This window comes from Notamacropus eugenii, chromosome 5, assembly GCF_028372415.1.
Source record: "Notamacropus eugenii isolate mMacEug1 chromosome 5, mMacEug1.pri_v2, whole genome shotgun sequence".
Classification (NCBI taxonomy): Eukaryota; Metazoa; Chordata; class Mammalia; order Diprotodontia; family Macropodidae; genus Notamacropus; species Notamacropus eugenii.
Window position 1 is genome coordinate 81,827,963 of NC_092876.1, and position 17,951 is coordinate 81,845,913.

General features: G+C 41.5%; 1 long non-coding RNA gene across 1 annotated transcript in view; it reads left to right on the forward strand.

Moving 5' to 3' along the window:
- LOC140504716 (uncharacterized) overlaps positions 1-13,335 on the forward strand; it is a 16,797-nt gene extending 3,462 nt beyond the window's left edge. Inside the window, exons 2-4 of the long non-coding RNA XR_011967216.1 lie at positions 67-140; positions 2,760-2,825; positions 13,115-13,335. This is a non-coding gene — a long non-coding RNA (uncharacterized lncRNA). The remainder of the gene's footprint in view (positions 1-66; positions 141-2,759; positions 2,826-13,114) is intronic.
- Positions 13,336-17,951: the final 4,616 nt, after the last annotated feature.

Genomic DNA, 17,951 nt, shown 5'->3' on the forward strand with positions numbered 1-17,951 from the left:
GGGTCTGCACAGGGAAGCTGAATGCTGACTTATTGGGTGATGCTACTGAGGGAAATTCCTTTTCAGGTATGGGTTGGACCTCTGAGGTCCATCAAACTTCTGTGAGAAGCTACTGACTCACTAAGGACTCTCTTCTCCAGGTAAATCAGCCAATAAGTATTTATTAAATATTTGCAGTGTTCTAGGAATTCTGCTATGCGCTGGGGATAAAAAGAAAGAAAAAAGATAATCCCTTCCTTGGGGGAGCCCACAGTCTAATGAAGGTCCCTGAAGATCCTAGTATCCTGGTCCCTCCATTATGAACTCCTGAGGGACTGTGATATGTTAGGTGATACTGGGAATTTACCAGTTCTGCTCTAGGTGGGAGTCTGACTCTCTGCCTGTTTCTTTGCTAAGGGTAGGGAAAATCAAATTCCATTCTGGAGAACCATGCATTGCTCTGGGGAACCCCTGGCTCACATGCAAATGGATTTTGCAACCAGGAAGGCTGGAGCCCAGTTCCAAGTATATCCTGTAGTCAAATGATGCCCTCCAGGTGGCCACCCCCTCCCTCCCTCCCTGCTGCTTCTCACTAACTGTTGGATATCCTTTTCCGGGTGCTGGGTGGAGTCTCCAGAGCTTCAGGAGTGGGAAAACACCTGGGTGAGCAGCTGAGGGGGAGGCCCCAGAAAGCCCTTTTGCCGCTGGCTGGTAGCTCTGGGATTTGGGGTGTAGGCTGATATAAAGGAAGAGTCCCTAGAACCCAGCCTTTCTGGCCCCTTTAGTTTTCTCCCCCACCCCCAGTTTTGAAGTCTGTACTACCTTCTCTCTCCCATCTTTTCCGTTTGGTCAACTCCCTCCTTTTACATATGAGGAACCTCAGACCCAGAAAGATTAAACAATCCGTTCAAGGCCAAAGAATTAATATCAGACTTGAGATGTGAACCAATGCCCAGTTCTAGGCCCAGCTGTCCCAGGAGACCTTCCCTGACCACTGAGCCACCTAACCCATCTCTGTTATCAGCATTCACCTCATAGAATAGTGGATGTCAGCACTGGATGGAATTTTCTAGACTAGAAACCATCTGATGTCATCCTTTCTTTTTATATATGGATCATAGAAGAAAAGTGACTTTCTCTCATATATTATCTCAGCCTAGGGCTCCTGACTCCCAGGTGTGAGATCTTCTCGCTGGATGCTTGATACTGAATCTCAGGACCTGGAGCATTGCAATGCATTCTGTTCTAACACTATGTTATAGGAGGCTGTGGATAAGCTGAAGGACAACTAGGATGGGAAAGAACCTTGATCCTGGTGCAGGCTCCTAAACCCTCCAGTTCTGGAGCCATGAACCAGTCAGTTCTGCCATTTTCCTTTCCGTATCTCAACCCACTCTCTTACGGCCCTGTAACTTTTCTGACCAAAATGCTTTTTCCTTGGTTACCATCCCCTATGTATGCATTCTCTTTCTATTAAAATGTAAGTTTAGTGAAGGTAGGAGTGGTATTTATTTTTGTATTTGTATCCCTAGAGCTATGCACAGTGCTTGGCACATAGTAAGAACTTAATAAAATGTTCTTTTTTTCCTCTCACCCTTCCTTCCTTCCTTCCTTCCTTCCTTCCTTCCTTCCTTCCTTCCTTCCTTCCTTCCTTCCTCCCTCCCTTCCTTCCTCCTTCTCCTTCTTTCCTTCCTTTCTCCTTTTTTTCCTTCCTTCTTTCCTTCCTCCCTTGTCTCTTTCTCTCTGTCTTCAAATACTGGGAGGTAGTATAATATAGGGGACTTGGGTTCACATCCCAACTCTGATACTCTGATCTTTGACAAATCACTTAATCTCCCTGGGCCTCAGTTTCCTTTTCTGTAAAATGTAGGGGTTTATTAGATTGAAAAAGACTGAAATCCTTTTCATCTCTAGGTCTATAGTCATAGATTTAGAGTTGGAAAGGACCTTAGAAGAAGAGGGATTTATCTTGCTCTGCTTGGCCCCAGAAGGCATAACTAAGACCTGTGGGTAGATGTTACAAATAAATTTACTTCCAGGAAAACTTTCCCCACAAAAAGCACTATCCTTAAATGGACTGGGCAACCCTGGAGAGGTAGTTGGTTTCCCCTCTTTGATTATGGCTGAATGACTGCTTATCAGGCAAACTGTGCTGGAATTTCCTTTTTGTTTGGAGATTAGTCTACATTCCTCTAACATGTCTTCCAACTCTTTATGTGATTCTTAGAGGCAGAACCTTTGCCTGGGAAGAAGACCAGGATAGTCTCCCCATCCTATCCCATCCCCTTTAGCTCCATTCAGTGTCTTTTTTCCTGTAGATCAGCCCTTCCAGTCAAGGGAAGGGTTCTGACAATGGAATGACTCATCTTAAGTTAGGAGGAACTGAGGTAGGGTCAGGAGGGGAGGAATTTTTTAGTATACAGCACTTAGGAAGCCTGCCACAGAGTCACAGAATTTGAGAGTTGAAGGGACCTCATGAGGCACATGGCCATCTGGTCCAACCCATACAGGAAAGGAATCCTCGCTATGATGTATCTGAAAAGAGATCCTGCAGTCTTTCCTTGAAGACCTCAGAGGAGGGGCAATCCACTGGTCAGTAAACATTTATGAAGTGCCTACTATGTGCCAGAACCTATGCTAAACACTGCGGGTACAAAAAAGGCAAAAGACCGTCCCTGTCCTTGAATGTAGCCTCCCAATGCAATCTATTTCACTTTTAAACAACTATCATTGTTAGGAAGTCATCCAGCCTCTTTGTAACTTCTCTTCATTGTTCCTAGTGAAGGCCCAGAGAGTGGTCAGTGCATGAGATATGGGGGGAAGAACCTAGAGCCAGAGTGGCTGAGGTAAGAAAGACCCCCAAATCTGAGACCTTTTCAGTTTGAGAAGATGAGGCCTGAGGAAGGAGGAAGATGTTTGTGAAGGGAATGAGGGGGAGATTTGTTAAAAAATGTTGGGAATTAGTTCATGGGGTAGGGAGGAGGGGGACACCCTTGATGTTTACAGAGGTGGCTATGGGGTACAAAGAGACGAGGCTGGGTGTCAGGAGAATGTGAGCTAGTGTCTAGATTGTCACCTTGGGTGGTGTTTTGGATCTCTACCTCAACATGCACTTAGGAAGGCCTGACTTCAAATCTTTCTCAGATGCCTTCTAACTAAGGGTCCCTGGGCAACTCACTCATCCTGTTAAAACCTCAGGTTTCTCATCTCTAAAATGAAGGGGTTAGATTTGATGGCCTCTAAAATCCTTTGTAGTTTTAAATTTATAATCCTATGTCCTTCTTTTTCTGGGCCTCAGTTTTTTTTATATATAAATTGAGGGTTGGATGAGATAGCTTCTAAGCTCCCTGTCATCTGTGACAGCCTATATTCTTTAAAAAATTTTTTTAATTAGTATAAATCATCTTCTCCTATCCCTCCCCATTAAGTGAGAATGAAAGAATAAAAAAAAATCCTGTTACAAACATGTATAGTCAAGAAAAACAAATTTCCTGCATTAGCCACGTCCAAAAAAATATGTCTCATCCTGCACTCTGAGTCTTTCACTGCTCTATCAGGAGGGTAGCATATTTCATCATCAGTCCTCTGGAATCATGGTTGGTCATTATGCTGATCAGGGTTCCTAATTCTTTGGAAGTTACTTGTCTTTACCACACTGTAGTTTTTATATGCATTGTTCCCCTGGTTCTCTTCACTTCACTCTGCATCAGTTTTCATATGTCTTCCCAGGTTTCTCTGAAATCATACCCTTCATTTCTCACAGCACAGTAGAATTTTTACCACATTCATATACCATAAATCATTCACCGATTCCTCAATTTATGAGTATTACCTCAGAGTTCCACTCTTTGCCATTCCCCCAAAAAAACTATAAATATTTTCATACATCCTTACAGTTTGTTTTGCTTAGGACAAATTCCTTAATCTGTCCTCCCTCTAATTCCTTCTCCCGTCATCCCTTTCCATCCTATTTCCCTATCGAGTGAATTGTATTTCTGCACCCAAACATACATATGTTTATGTGTATGTGTATGTTTGTATGTGTTCTTTCTTACTATAACTAGTTCCAAGGAGAATGAAGTTCACAAGTCAATTGTTCCCTCCACTTCTTGTTTGTATATCTACTTGTGTACCCCGATCAAGTGGGATAATTTTCCCTCATCTACTTTCATCCCCACCCCCTTTCCCACCATGTATTCCTTTTCCTCTCTTTTTGCATTCTTCTCTTAAGATCTTTGAGACATAACTGAATCATTCCCAAGCCTTATCTAATAAGACTCCCTCTCTGGTCTGATGATGATAGGGTTCAGAGGAGACACATATGCCATCTCTCCATAATAGAATGTAAGCAGTTTATATTTTGTTTAATCCTTTATCATTGTTGATGTTTATCCTTTTATGTTTCTCTTAATTCCTGTGTTTGCACTTCAAAGTTTCTATACAGTTCTGATCTTTTTATCAGGAATGCTTGGAAATCTATTTCGTTAAAGATCTATCATTTCCCCTATAGCATATACACTCATTTTTTCTGGGTAAGTTATTCTCAGGCGGTAAGTCTATATGTATCCTTTGCCTTCTGTAATAACTTATCCCAAGCCTTCCATTTCTTTTTCATGGCAGCTCTAAATTGTGTGTGATCTTGACTGTGATTCCTCAGTACTTGAATTCTTTCTGACTGCTTGTATTTTTTTCTTTGACCTGTAAACTCTGAATTTTGACTATAATGTTGCTGGGAGTTTTCATTTTGGGATTTCTTTAAGGAGGTGTGACGAGGTGTCACTTTCCCTTCTGTTTTTAAGAGATCTGAGCAGTTTTCACATAAGATTTCTTGAAATGTGACATCTAGGCTGTGTGTGTGTGTGTGTGTGTGTGTGTGTGTGTGTGTGTGTGTGTGTGTGTGTGTGTGTGTGTGTGGTCATGGCAATCAGATCAGCCAGTCCATTGATTCTTAAATTTCTTGATTTTGATTCCAGGTCAGTTATTTTTGCCATGAGATACTTTACATTTTCTCCTATTTTTCAAGTCTGTTGGGTTTGCTTTGATGTTTCTTGTTGTCTCATGGAGTTTTTGCCTTCTATTTGATCTGCTCTAATTTTTAGGGAGTTTGTGGCCTTGACAAAGTTTTGTACCTCTTACGCTAAGCCATTAATCCCCTTCCAAATTTTTTCCCCCTTAGCTTTCATTTCTTTTCCCACTTTTTCTCTATTGTTGTCATTTCATTTATTAAAAAAAACACCATTTCAAATTCCTTAAAAAAACAACTCTTGCTTCATCTCTTCTAGGAATTCTAGTTAAATTTGTGCCTGAGCTATGTTTTTTTTTCTTGAGGATTTGCTTGCAATTGTGTTGGAGTCATTCTCCTCCAGGTTTGTTTCTTGAACGTCCCTGTCACCCTCAGAACTTTTTAAAGATGAGATTCTTTTTTTTGATTGCTATTCCAGCCTACTTTCTGACTTTGAACTTCACACTGAGAACAGGCTCTTCATACTTGTGGAGGGAAGGTCTGGACTGGTCCTGTTGCTTTCTTAGGGGTATTAAATGTATTATTACAGATGTCAGGTACATCACAGGCTGGGGACCCATGAGTTTTCAGTGCTCCCAAAGGGTTCTGATCCAGGGTAAAGTCTGGTTGCTGAGCCCAGCACCTCCCCCCAGCTCTGAACTCTGCAAGTTACTGACCTGAATTTGGATATGAACAAAGTAGATACTGTTGGATTTAGCCACTACCATCCAGTGACAATCCATGTTCTATGCTGACTTCCATCCCTAACTTTCTATGTTTTAGGTATAATAGGGGTTGATTAGGAAATCTGTTTGAATAACCTCCCCAGTTAATTTGGTCATACTTTTGGGTATGAATCTTGTCAGATGGAGATACTTACCTTGGAGTTAGATAGACATCTTAGCCCTTTCTAGAGAGAGAGCCCAAGAAAAGGGACCCAAGGGCATGTAGCTAGCTGGTACACAGCTCACTGGCACAGATTCCAAGGGTGAGCCATGAGCCATACTGGCCTTCAGTCAACCATTTATCAAAAAAGAACAGGACCAATCAGAGGGATTCCTTGTTTCCTCTCAGCAATGGTCCCTCTCAGGGCATGTTATTCCTTCTCTCACATTCTCTGTTCCAGCCTCCAATGTGTTCTAGGGCTTCCTGCAGCTCTAAAATGCCATATTCCAAAGTCTCATCCATGTCCTAATATTCTGTGTTCTAATAGGTCCTTTCCAGTTCTTAACATTCTATGTTTTATTATTCTGCCTTCTAAGCTCTCTCCTAGCTCTGACACTCTTCCCTCTGTTTCTGATATTCTAAATTCTGAACCTTGAAGAAATGGTTTTGAAATGAAGGTGAATCTAATTGGGAGACAATAGAGTGTAGTTGGGGGAAAAAAAACTGACTCTGGAGGTGCTGGATCTGGTTTCAAATCCTTATTCTCTCACTTCCTACTTTTGCAGCCTTAGACAAGAAATCACTTGGTTTCTCTGGGTTTCAGTTTTCACATCTGCAAAAGAAAGAGCATGGCCTCTGAGGCCTGTTCATCTACGATCTTCTTGTCCTTTCTTGTCCTTTCCACCCTGATTCCATGATTCTGCCTTGCATAAAAGGGATCTGACTCATGTGAGTTGTTATGTGGACATTTTGACTAGTGACAGGGGATCTCATCCACAGTATTGTGGGTTCCTATGACTGAAGTTGTGGTGCCCTCTTCTGGTGGCTGAATCCAGAGAAGATGCTTCTACATCTCTGATCTTTGGAAGTTCTTCCTACTGTCTAACCTCAACCTCTTTTGCAAAAGCAGTTGAAGATCATTTGTTGTTTCCCATCCAAGGAGAAACATTCAAAGGATAATGATGCATCCTCAGTCCAGCTGGCTATTTATCTTGGCCAACTAAGGCCACATTGTAAGATGGGGAGGGAGACAGTTGAAAGGACATAAGGGGAGCTAGTTGAGGAAAGGGCAGGTACAGGGGATAAGGTCTAGGTGGGATGATTCTGTTATTGAGAGAATAAGAGGCTTCAGCATGTGGCCACAGGTACATAGGATGATGCTTGGTATTCCCTCCTTACAGTGCTTGTGATGAGAGTTAAGAAAAAGAGGATCATGCGGAGAAGAAAACTGCACTGGATGCCCCTGGGCATCTTTGCAGAGGGTGAAGAAGCTAAGAATTTGGAAAGTGTTGATGATTAATCATCCAGTTAATTCTTAAAAGCCAGGCCCAGTGTTTGTGGCTATAATGGCAAAAGTGAAAGTCCCTACCCTTGGTGAGTTCTCCTTTTATTGAGGGAAGTGCCATGTAAAAAAAATTGTTCCACATATGGCACATAGAGAGTATAAGAACCTGAGAGGGCAAGGTACTAGTAGCTAGGATGACCAGGAAGACCTGTGCAGAAGGAGAATTTGAGCTGAATCTTGAAGGAAAGAGAGAATTCTCCCCTCCAGGCTTGCAATTTAGGTATTATCTTCAACTCCTCTCTCATTGCCTATATCCAAACTGCTCCCAAGTTCTGTCAATTTTATGTTAATAGCATATGTCATACATGGCCCCTTCTCTCCAGAGGCATTGGTGAGGAATGACTGTAGGCATCCAGCAACAGCCAGTACAGAGGGGAAGGATATGGGAGATAATGATAGTCAATATTTATAGAACTCTTTAAAGTCTGGAAAGCATTTACCAAATATCATCCCACTTGATCCTCACAACAATCCTGGGAAGCAGGTACTATTATTATTATTCATATTTAATAGATATTATTGTATATTCATATTTAATTATATAGTAATATTTAATAGATATAATATCCAATAGAGAAGAAAACTGAGGCACAGTAGTGAAGTGACTTTCTCAAGGTCACACAACCTAGTAAGTGTCTGAGGCCAGATTTGAACTAATATCTTCGTGACTCCAAGTCTAGTGCTCTGTCCACTGTGTGAGGAACATCAAGTGAATTAGTATGGCTGAACCATCAAATGGGATGATGGGAATGAGAAAACCATAAAGGTAGGAAAGATCAGATTGGCAACATCCATCAAATTAAGCCAAACCAGTATTGATAATTGATGACTTCAGTGTAAATCTGAACAAGGGAGAGGACAGTGAGAAAACAGGTTGAAAAAATGACTTGGGATAAAAAAAAAAAAACAGGAGAAAGACAAAGAGACTAACCCTTCCTAAATCTCACAACTGTATATGTAACACTTTATGCCAGAAGAAGAGTGGAAGGCTCTGGATGTGATGATTACTGAAGAACACGACAGAAAATAACATTGACCATATCTTAATAGACAGGAAATGGGGGACTCATTTCTGAACCAGGTCACATTATCAGAACTCAAGATCAACACCAGATTAGAAAAAAGGATGAAGATGAACAGACTGCATTTCCTCTACAGCAGCTCCAGCTTGATGTGTTTAAACAAGCTGGGTACTAAAAGACATTGACTTCAGTTGCTACCATTTCTTAAAGAACAGCTGTAAAACAGTCACTACAATGAGAAGACCCAAAGAGTCCACAAACTGCTTGAGTCAGCAAAAACTCTCCTAACTAAATAGAGGGAAATAGCAGCTGAGGGAAATACCATTTTAGAGTACAAGCTCTTTTGTAAAATGCTTTGAAGGGGGAGAACAGGACTATAAGGGCCATAGTGTCGTAAATTAGTACAAAGCAGTGGAAGGTAAAGTGAGCGCAGAGAGCTTGGCATGAATCCTAATTAAGTCAAAGCATCCCATTTTCTCCACTTACACAGCTTGTTGTTCAATTGTTTTCAATTGTGTCTGACTCTTCATGACCCCATTTGGTATTTTCTTGGCAGACGTACTGCAGTGGTTTGTCATTTCCTTCTCTAGCTCATTTTACAAATGAGAAAACTGAGGCAAACAGGGTTAAGTGACTTGCTTAGGGTCACACAGCTAGTAAGTGTCTGAGGCTAGATTTGAACTCAGGAAGATGAGTTATCCTGACTTCAGACTCCTTGCACTATGGTGCCATCTAGATGCCATGTTCATGTCATTCTCAGTCTTCTGGCTGCTTTCCTACTGTCTACAAACTTGTCCATGTCTCTTTCATCCTATAAAAAGCTCATGTAGGAATGTAAACTGTCCAACTTTAGTAAGTCCCGTATGAATTCTTTTTCCTGTTTACCTTTTAATGCTTCTCTTGATTCTTGTGTTTGAAAGTCAGATTTTCTATTCAGTTCTGGTTTTTTCATCAAGAATGCTTGAAAGTCCTCTATTTCACTGAATTTTCATTTTTTCCCCCTGAAGTATTATACTCAGTTTTTCTGGGTAGGTGATTCTTGTTTTTAATCCTCATTCCTTTGACTTCTGGAATATCATATTTCAAGTCCTTCAATCCCTTAATGTAGAAGCTGCTAGATCTTGTATTATCCTGATTGTATTTCCACAATACTCAAATTGTTTCTTTCTGGCTGCTTGCAATATTTTCTCTTTGACATGTGAACTCTGGAATCTGACTACAATATTCCTAGGAGTTTTATTTTTTGGATCTCTTTCAGGAGGTGATCAGTGGATTCTTTCAATATTTATTTTCCCTCTGGTTCTAGAATATCAAGGCAGTTTTCCTTGATAATTTCATGAAAGATGATGTCTAGGCTCTTTTTTCATCATGGCTTTCAGGGAGACCAATAATTTTTAAATTGTCTGTCTTGGATCTATTTTCCAGGTCAGTTGTTTTTCCAATGAGATATTTCACATTGTCTTCAATTTTTTCATTCTTTTGGTTTTGTTTTGTAATTTCTTGGTTTCTTATGAAGTCATTAGCTTCCATCTGCTCCATTCTAATTTTTAAAGAACTATTTTCTTTAGTGAGCTTTTGAACCTCCTTTTCCATTTGGCTAATCTGCTTTTTAAAGTATTTTTCTCATTGGCTTTTTGGACCTCTTTTGCCATTTGGGTTAGTCTATTTTTAAAGGTGTTACTTTCTTCAGCATTTTTTGGGTGTCCTTTAGCAAGCTGTTGGCTCACTTTTCGTGATTTTCTTGCATCACTCTCATTTCTCTTCCCAATTTTTCCTCCACCTCTCTTACTTGATTTTCAAAATCTCTTTTGAGCTTTTCCATGGCCTGAGATCATTGCGAATTTATTTTGGAGGTTTTGGATGAAGAAGCCTTGACTTTGATATCTTCCTCTAATGGTATGCTTTGTTCTTCCTCATCTGAAAGGAGTAACCCCAAGAAAGTAACCTATAGTCTTATTTTTTCCCCCCTTTTTGGGCATTTTCCCAGTCAGTTACTTGACTTTTGAGTCCTTTGTCAAGTGGAGGGTATGCTCTAGAGACCTGTAAGTTCTTAGTTCCTCCAAGGTGGCACAATCAAGGGAAAGGAGTTTACTCCTCTCCTGGCCTGTGCTCTGATCCGGGAGCTACCACAAGCTTTTTTGCCCAGGATTTGCAAGTAGGGTTCCCTTTCCACAATCGAATCTGCCAGTGCTCCTCCTCATCCCAGGGCCGCCACTCAGGGCTGAGATTCAGATCAGCTGCTTGATTCCCACAGGGTCTTTAGTCTGAGGGCTCCAAAAATGGATGCTGCTTCTGCAGCTGCCTGAGGCCGTGGCTAGGGCAGGACCCTGCACCCTTCTCACCCAGGTCACTGACCTTTGAAGCTGTCTTTGGCATTTGTGGGTTGAGGAATCTGGGAACTGCAGCTGCTACCCAGGATTCTGTGCCCTGAAGCCTGCTCCAGTCCTGTCCCTGCCTCGCTGTGCAGCCAAGGCTGGGCTGCGCTCCACTCTGAGGCTGGTGCAATAGACCTTTCCTGTCAGCCTTCCAGACTGCCTTGGGCTGGAAATCTCTTTCATTCTGTCATTTTGTGGCTTCTGCTGCTCTAGAATTTGTTTAGAGTCATTTTACAAGTATTTTATGGGCTTTGTGGGGAGAGCTACAGCAGATCTGTACTTCTACTCCACCATCTTGGCTCCACCCCCACCTGGGTTATTTCAATAGCCTGGTGCTTGGTCTTCAGGTTTTTCCCCTCTTCAGTCTATCCTCCTCTCAGCTAAGTGATCTTCCGTGACATATTACAATAGTTTATTCAATAAACTTTAGTGGCTCCCTATCACCTTGAGAATAAAATATTTTAAAAATCCTTTGTTTGGAATTCAAAGCCCTTCATTAACCTATCTCTCTTCTACCTTTCTAGGTTTTTTTTTTTACACCTTATCCTCTCAATTCAGATTCTAACCCTTCCATACTTTGCCTTACTATTCCTGAATAAAGATACTCTATCTCCCAAAAAACACTCCCTCTCCTAACTCAGCATTTTCACTGATTGTTCCCCACGCCTGAATTCTTTCCTTTCTCATCTTTGTTTCCTTTTCTCCTTCAAGTCCCAGCTAAAGTCCTATCTTCTACAAGAAAGCTTTGCTGATCTTCCTGAATGCTAATGCATTGAGCCCAAAAGGCCTCTCTGTATCTTGTCCATACACATTCTATCTCCCTCAGTAGATTGTGAGCTCCTAGAGGGCAGGGACTGTCTTCTGCCTCTCTTTGTATCCTCAGGGCTTAACATAGTGCCTGACACTTAGTAGGCACTCGATACATACTTGTTGACTGACTGCTACATCTCTTGTCTCCCTGACTTTGTACTAGTTGTCCCTCATGCCAGGAATGCCCTCCTTTCCAATCTCTCTCTGCTAGAATCATTGGTTTTCTTCTAGACTCAACTCAAGTGCTCCCTTTTACATGAGACTTTTCTTTCACTAATTGCTAATGCCTTCCCTTCCAATGTGAAAACCTATGTATATAGATGTCACCCCCATTAGGATGTGAGCTCAATGAGGCCAGGGATTGCTTCAGTCTTTGTCTTTGGGTGTATTGTGCTGACCTGAAAGTTTGGTTAAAAAAGGCAAATAGGCTGAATGCATATTGTTTATTCCCTTAAAGTTAGCAGTTACATGGCCATGGAGGCAGAAGGAAATCTCTGACTGAATGTTACAGGAATGACTAGGCTTAAATATGTTTTAGGACAATTCAAGGTTGTCTGTGTCTCTCAGATTTATGGTTTCCATTTGTGTGTAACTATACCATGAGAAAGGAATTTCTTAATTGAATAGGTTGTAAATACAATAAAATAAGAGAGTTGACAAGGTGTCAATTGAAATTACAACTCAGGACATCTTTGTTTTCTTTACCATTAACATGTCATAACATAGTACATGTCCACAAAATATTAAGATATTCAAAGTTCTATTATTCAAGATAGTGTCTTGGATTAAGAGTCTCATAAGGAATACTAAGTTAGTCCCATCTGGTCTTGTTGACATAACAAGAGGTATTCTCTGAGTTCTAGGCTTTTCTTCTGAGTGATTAATTCAAGCTCTAGCCCATATTAAAGTCCAGAAACTATATTAATTGTTATCAATTGTAAACACTCAGCAAAGTTTGTTGATTAATTGCTATAGATCATAGGATCATAGATTTAGATCTGGAAGGAACTTAAAGGCTTCCTCCTCCCCTATTTTACAGATGAGAAAACTGAGGTAGAGTCATACAGCTAGTATGTGTTATAAGGTAGAATTTGAACTCAGGTCTTCCCATCTCAGAGTCTCACACCTCATGCACTGTGATAGCATGGGTAAACTATGGCCCATGGGCCAAATCTAGCCTGCCACCTATTTTTGTGCAGCCTGTGAGCTGAGTGGTTTTTACATGTAAATGTATGACTTGTGAGCTAACCAGGGTTTTGTAAACAAAATAAAACAAACAAGCACACAAAAACCCTGGTTACCTTGAAAACCATGCAAAAGCAGGGAGTAGGCTGAATTTAGCCCAGAGGTCATGGTTTGCCCATCTCTGGTCTAACTGCTTTTCATGAAGCAAATGAAACAGGAACAAGGAGAACAAGAAGTAAGATGGAACAGATTTGCCATTTTCTGGAAGTGACCTTTCTTTCTCATTAGTAACAGTGAAACCACCACTTCCATAGCCAGGGCACTGAATGAGGAAATGGAAATTGTTCTCAAGAGACCGAATCAGGAAGGATACCAGGGTGTGATTAACACACTCAGATATCTAAGCTTCAGGTGACATTCAGGGGTAGAATTTTACTATATTACAAAGAGGGAAATATAACTAAAGAATGGAGAAAAACAATCACAGAAAAGTTTTGTTTTTTTTTTTTAGCCACAAAAAGATAACTGTGAAGACACCAGCACTGCTCTCCATGAAAATCTATATGAGAATAATTTGTGCATATCCAGAGGGTATCCTTGATGAAAGTGTGAACTAGGAGCAATCAGCTTTTTACAGACAATTGTCTTTAGTGGAGCATGTATGTATTCACTCTCTCACAACTGACTAAAAAGTGTGACAAATACAAAGATGTTGATTACAAAAAAGCATTTGACCACAGTAGAACAAAACTCTACCCCATAGCCTCTCTTTAAACAAGGCATTTCTCATGCAAATGTTAAGATTATACGAAATTTCTTGATAGATGCAACCATTGAGATAATTTTGTTCAATGATCCTCTGATTAGCAATCTGAAGTGAAGCATAAATCAGGGAGGTGTCTCTGCTTGTCAGAATTATTTGTCACTGTCATGGAGAACATCACAGGCAGAGTCCAGATGGAAAAAGGACGTGATGAGGCTCAAAGCCCATTTGCATATGATTCTCCTCCTTGATGGAGACTGAATGCTCTCCAAACCCACAACTCTCCACCTATAAATAGTGAGACTTTCTAGAGCAGGGGTTGTTCAGTCTTTTTTCAGTAGTGTCTGACTTTGTGTTCCTTTATGAGGTTTTCTTGACAAAGATACTAGAGTGGTTTGCCATTTCCTTCTCCAGCTCATTTTACGTATAAGGAAACTGAGGCAAGCAGGGTAAAACCCTGAGTTATACAGCTAGCAAGTGATTGAGGCTGGATTTGAACTCACGAAGATTAATTTTCCTGACTCCAGACTAGGTGCTCTATCCAATGTGCCACCTAGCTGCCCTACCCTGAGGTACTCAGGTCAGAGCAGTGGGGTCAAATTTGTTGTTGTTTGTCTTTTGTACTTGAAGAGGACTGAGAAGTCAGGAAGATGATGCCATGACTTGCAAGTGAATTGGATTTAAGTGAGGCAGGGCTGTGCAAAGTCCCCAGTCTCACTTTCTCCTCCGCAGCCAACTGGGTTCAGAGGATACATATAGATCAGGATGACTAGAGATGTTCTCAGATACAGTGGGAGACCTTGGCCTTTTCAAGCTAAGGTCTTTCTGAGTTCTCACTTTGACTGAGGCAGCATCCATTCAATGATTAAGAATAAGTAACGAATGAACCAAGAAATGATTCCTTTTACCTAATTACAAAAAAAAATTAATCTGGGAGGGGAAGACCCATAGGATTCCTGACCAAAACTGAAACAATTACTACAATTACCTTTGCATTTGCATTGTCAAGGGAACCTTTGGGGAAACATAGGGGTTGCCATACGTGCCATAGGAAGCCATGGATGGACCCATACCCAGGAAAGTTTAGCTTCTTGCTAATTGTGACTGCCAATTGAACCCTGATCCTTAATTACTGTGGGCATCCTCACATGTTCTGTGAGCTCATTTGGGATGAGAGTCCCCCTGAGAAGGAAAGCTCCCACCTTTTCTTCTCTATTTTTCATTTTCATTGGTTGTTTTATTCTAATGTTTGTTTTTATCCTTTTTTTTGCTTATGTTGTGACAAACTGTTACAAGCACCTACAGGTGATAATCTGTGAGGACTTCATAAAATGTCCTTTGCTGTATTTGCACAAGCTTAAACTTTGGAATAATTGTAACATCTAGGCCTACCAGCTGTGATAGTGATGGGCCCTTCCTAAAAGCTATTAATCCTGGGACTATATAAGTACTGAGCTCTCTAGAATGTGGGATCTCTTCCCAGGGCATTTAGGAGACTATTAAAAATGGTGCTATATGAACCTTTTGACTTTAGTGCAAGACATTGGTGGAGGCCCCAAAAAGGACAGTGTTTGAAACTTTCCCTGATACCAGGTAATTTTCCAGAATTGGGGATATGGACAGATGTGCCTACTGAAAGCTGATCTATTTGCTGAAGACATTAAATATATAATCAGGGAAAAAGTAATGGGGATAAAGCAGATACAAAGCTGCTTTGTCTACTTCTGTCTGATGACACGTATCTTAGTGCTGAAAGTACATGGAGCTTTGGAGAGACACAGTAAACCCTGGGTGGTTCCTTGGAGTAGTGCCAGCTTATGGTTCATTCTCTTTGTTCAGCTCTTTATGATGATGTGGCAAGGAACCCTTCCCTCCAGGGTAGGAGTAGGGGGCCACACTTTCTCCTGCTTTGGAAGCATGGTGCCCACTCCAACATGGCATGTAGAGCAAGGATCTCAACTGAGACAACTTGAGCCTGGGCCTCTGCCTGTGTCTACTCAGTATTTCTTTCCTGAGTGTGGGGGACTAAACATTGCTCTTGAGATGAATGTGTCCAGGTTGGGAGGGAACCTTGGGAGTTTGTGAGGTCTGCATATCTTGGGTCTGTTGGTTAGAGTTTACTGGTAGAAGGGGAGTTTCTGCATTGGAATGGGTTCCACAAAAAGGTGGAAGAACTCAGCCTTTGGCTAGCTTGCCAGAAGACAAGGACCCAGTGAGAAGTGTTTGGAGAGAGCTGACCTGAGGGGAATTGTAAAAATACCTACCTGCAAACTAAACTTGATGATATGTAATAAGTGCTTAATAAATGCTCATTCATTCATTCATTCATTCATTCATTCATTCATTCATTCATGTTTTAAGGACAACCAGTCCATTGGTGAGTGTAATTTATTATTAAATTATACTTAACTCCTGTCAATGTATTCTTGTGGGTCTTGTGGGTGTTATATATTTCTTTTGTGTAGAGGAAATAAATAACTTCCTCTTCAAAATCATGCCTTACTGCTGTCTCATCCTGAAATTTCCCACAGTACCTGGGTATTCCCCTCTCTGCAACATTCTACTACTCCTGATCATGGAATATTCCTCTGAAAGGCTCCTCTCCCTCCTCCTTCTGCTATTGGGAGAATAGGCTCCTGCTGGACCATTTGGTGAAGGGACCTAGACCAGTCTGCTCCGGTACCTGTCAGCCCTGCTTTGGACTTTCTGGACTTTAAACCTTCCTTTCTCCTCCACCCAGTCTCTCCTGTCAGCTCCCTTTTACTGTTGTCTTCACCCATACTCCTTGAGGATAAGTCTTCCTTCCTGTCTCCCTGCCTCCCTTCCTTCCTTTCTTCCTTTTTTCCTTCCTTCCATCTTCCCTCCCTCATTCCTTCCTTAACTCACTTCCTTCCTTCCTTTCTCATTTCCTTCCTTTCTCATTTCCTTCCTTTCTCACTTCCTTTCTTCCTTCCTTCCTTCCTTCCTTCCTTCCTTCCTTCCTTCCTTCCTTCCTTCCTTCCTTCCTTCCTTCCTCCTTCCCTCCCTCCCTCCCTTCCTTCTTTCCTCCCTCCCTTCTTTCCTTCCCATACTATAAAATGCCCCTTACTTTGGTTAGATCCTAGATAGGAGCCAAGCCTAAACTATATATCATTTCCCCCCAGGACTCAAGGTTAGGAGTGTAAAGAAGCCTTTGTCTGGTGGGAGAAAAGAAGCTTCCTTCTCTCAGTATTGCTTAGCTCCCCTAAGACTGAAGCCTGTCTCTGAGTCTGGGGTCCTGGAGCAGAGGGTCTTCTGACGGGAGAAGGAGGACTGCTCCCAGGCTTTGGACCCAGCAGTGGCTTGTAACTATTGGACAAGGAAAATGAAGAGTTGAGAGAGCATTGCACTGTATTGTCTCCCTCATCTAGAGTGGGAGCACCTTGAGCTCAGAGATCCTCCCCCACTCTGCCTGTGTGCCCAGCTCTTAGTCCTGGAGTCCAGGTGGGAGATGATGAGGGGCTAACCTAGGGCAGTGGCCAGGTGAGTGGAGAGAAGAGGACAAATGGAAGAGATGTTTTGGGGGGGGTACAACCAAGAAGACAATCACAGCTAGCATTTATCTAGCACTTTAAGATTTGCAAAGTGCTTTACAAAGATTGTCTCATTTGATCTTCAGAACAACCCTGGGAGGTTGGGGCTATTATTATTATCCCCATTTTACAGATGGGGAACTGAGGCTGAGAGAAGTGACTTGCTCAGGGTCACACAGCTAATAAGCATCTGAGGCTGGCTAACATGGGCATACCCTGAGCACTTTCTATTCCAACAGTCTGTGCAGTAGGTGAAGAACCTCTCCATGGGAAAGAGTCATTGAGATAGACATTTGAGATTCTGATAATGAAGGGAATGTCTGTCATATAATGACACTTTGAAAAGTAGTTTTTTGGGGCATCTAGGTGGTACAGTAGATAGAACACTGGTTCAGAATTACTGAGTTCAAATACAGCCTCAGACACTTACTAGCTGTATGACCCTGGATAAGTCACTTAACCCCAATTGCCTCCCTGCCCCCTGCAAAAAACAGTTTTGGGGTAGTGGAAAGAACACCAGCTTTGAAGCTTTCAGATTTTGGATCAAGTCCTGTCTCTGGCACTTAATGGTGGGATAACCCTGAGCAAATCACTGTGCTATTGTGGGCCTCAGTTTCTTTATCTGTAAAATGAGGTGGTGGGAGTATATCATTTAAAAGAGCTTACTTCCTTTGCCCAAGTAACAAAAAAGTACACTAAATGATGAACAAGTATTAAAAAGTTATTGATTTCTTTTGTTTTTATATCATCTACATTCCCCGATGTATCCTTCCCTTTCTGCTCCCAGAGACCTATCTCTCATAATGAGTAAACATAAAGAAAAAAAGTTGAGCAAAACTAATCTAATAAAAATGTTGGACACATGTGGTGTTCCATACCCACCTCTGCAAAGAAATATAGGAAGATACATTCTTAGAACTTTCCTTTAGGGCCAAGCTTGCTCGTTATAATTTGGTAGCATTCAGATTTGATCATTTTGTTCTTTTTCCTCCAACAAGCATTTATTAAGCCCCTGCTCTGTGTTAGGCACTGTA